General features: G+C 51.5%; 1 non-coding gene across 1 annotated transcript; it reads left to right on the top strand.

The window, feature by feature from the left end:
* Positions 1-212: 212 nt before the first annotated feature.
* Positions 213-414, top strand: LOC119319679. Its single transcript, XR_005154561.1, has one exon. It is a non-coding gene; the product is annotated as a U2 spliceosomal RNA (small nuclear RNA).
* Positions 415-2,562: the final 2,148 nt, after the last annotated feature.

The following is a 2,562-nucleotide window of genomic DNA, read 5'->3' on the forward strand; positions in this document are numbered from 1 at the left end:
CGCGTGATACTGGGCCGTGGAAGGACACGGCCGTGGTGTTCTTGTCGGGCCTGTCGAAGCCCAAACGAACGAGAGGCGGATAGGCCTCGGCTGGTCGCCCGAGCGAAGCAGGTTCCCCTGCTCTTTCGTTTCGTTTAGTACCACCTCGCTTGCGGAGGAGGGAGAGGCGGTCGAGATAGCTATAAAAGGAGGGGAGGGCAGTGGGAGAACTCATATCTTTCTCGGCTTTTTGGCTAAGATCAAGTGTAGTATCTGTTTTTATCAGTTTAGTATTTGATATGTGGGCCATGTGCTTGCAATGATATTAAATTTATTTTTTCTGAGGGAGGGTCCATCACATTGGCTTGTCATTGGGGTCCTCAGGTGTCGCCTGGGCCTGGGCTTTGCACTATAGCCTATGCAGGCGCATCCCAACCAAAACTAAGTTTAAAATTGTACTCTCTCTTAACAAAGAGGTTTGTTTATACCCTCGAAAATCGCTACAGATACAAAGTCTTGCGCCAAAGACTGTTAAACCTCCTCGGTCATCTGCACGCTCTCCTCAGTTGCGGTATTGTTTTTCATATGGATCGACTCAATGATTGTTTTTCATAATGCACGTTGTTGATTGCTGGCCTAACTCGTTGCAGCAGCTATAATGGGGAAAATGAAAACAACACTATTCTGAACTTGATGGAGCAAAGCTAGGATTAAGAACGTTGATATAAATCTTTGTTCTGCAACATTGCCACCTAAACAGGCAAGTCAAGGAATCCCAACAATTGTTTTCTCAAGCGCTTCCATTATCCGTGTGACTGTAGTGTCTGTGCCAGCCCAACTTCACAGAACTTGTTCACATAATCTTGTTTACCTTTGTGTAAGTGCGCGAGTGCAAGACTAACGTGTCAGTAATGCCGCAGAACAGAGTTTTGTATCATCTGCACTATATTATTTGTTTAAGTTTGACAACTCTTGCTTTCTGGCACATAGTTACATTTTCATGTGCATGCTTATGAATAAAGCCGTTAAATAAGATATAGACAGGAAAGTACAACACTTTCCACTTGTCAACGCACAGCAGTATATAGCAAGGATAATACGGAACATCACATACCACACCGGCCAGTATCTACATAACCCCACCACCACTGCAACTGAAAACAAAGCACTAATAGTAAACATCTCTTTTAACAGAAAAAAAGGTTGCCGCAATCACTAAGAGGAAAGAAGTGTAACCCGCTGAACTTTCACGTTTGGGCTACATCATCCTCTCAACTCAAAAACCAGTTACTTAATCCCCCAAACTTTGTAATACCGGACAAAACACCCACTAGCGCCCTGATTAATGGGTTTTGACTATGGTTTTGCTGATGTGGCAGCGAGCCAATGCGGAAAAGTCTCACTGTGTTTTTCTTGTGCGTTGTGGCTAGCATCCGCGTACAAATTTGATCGGTGCGCTCGGCAAGCTAGCTGTTTAGTGCAATTAACATCTACTCCCTCCGTTTCTAAATATTTATCTTTTTAGAGATCTCAAATGATTATCACATACGGATATATATAGACATATTTTAAAATATAGATTCACTCATTTTACTCTGCATGTAGTCACTTGTTCAAATCTATAGAAAGACAAATATTTAGGAACGGAGGGAGTATCTAGCTAACTGCTTACACGCTTGGCCTAGCTGCTTACAACGTGAGGTGACCTCAGGCCAACTCCACCGCGCGACTCCATTTTGTCCGGCCCCGTCTGTTTGGGGTAAAACGGACAAACGAGGTGGCCCAGCGCGTGACGGCCCGGACCCATCTGGTCCGTTTTGTGTCCGGGCCGACCCATTTCGAGCGCAAACTTGCACCGGGTTTGGGTCACGGCGGACAGCGAACGTCCGCGTCGGGGCCGCGTGGCAGGCAGCCACCTACCTCCCACCCGCCAACATAAATGCGCACGAGCGGGTGGCCTCACCTGTCATCCGCACAGCGAAGGGTCACCGTCCTTCTTAAATGGGAGGCCGTGGACCGGTCGTCGTCCACAGTTCCCACTCCGGCCCCTCTCTGCCCCCTCGAAACCCGACACCCTCGAAACCCTAGCCGCTCCCCGTCATCCAACTCGCCGGCCAGCCGCAACCATGGGCCTTTGGAAGCACAACCGCAAGGGGAAGCACGACCGTGAGGTCGGCTCCCTCTCGGGACGCCGCCGCGGCTCCGTCAAGAAGGAGGAGCTCGCATCACCGCCGCACTCCTCCATTCGAGCCCCCGCGCCTGCCCCCTTCACTATCGCTCCTAGGGCCTTCGACGAGCGCAACCGGCGGTACCTGGCCGTGGATGTGTGCTGGTGGTACTGGGAGACGAGGACGCCGATCCCGTGCAGCGACGTGCACCTCCCCAACAACCGGGACCTCTTCGCGGACCGGGCTCCCATCCCGCCGGTGCCTGCGAGCGGCCGTGCCCGGCGCGATGAGAACGAGCGCCGCCGTCGCCTCCTCCCCGACGACCTATTCGACGACGAGAGGTACGCCCCCGACTCCGACCTCGCCGTTGCCTTCCCCATCTCCGTCGCCACCTCCACCTCCTCGCATGACAGCG

Source organism: Triticum dicoccoides, chromosome 6A, assembly GCF_002162155.2.
Source record: "Triticum dicoccoides isolate Atlit2015 ecotype Zavitan chromosome 6A, WEW_v2.0, whole genome shotgun sequence".
In the NCBI taxonomy this organism is placed as follows: Eukaryota; Viridiplantae; Streptophyta; class Magnoliopsida; order Poales; family Poaceae; genus Triticum; species Triticum dicoccoides.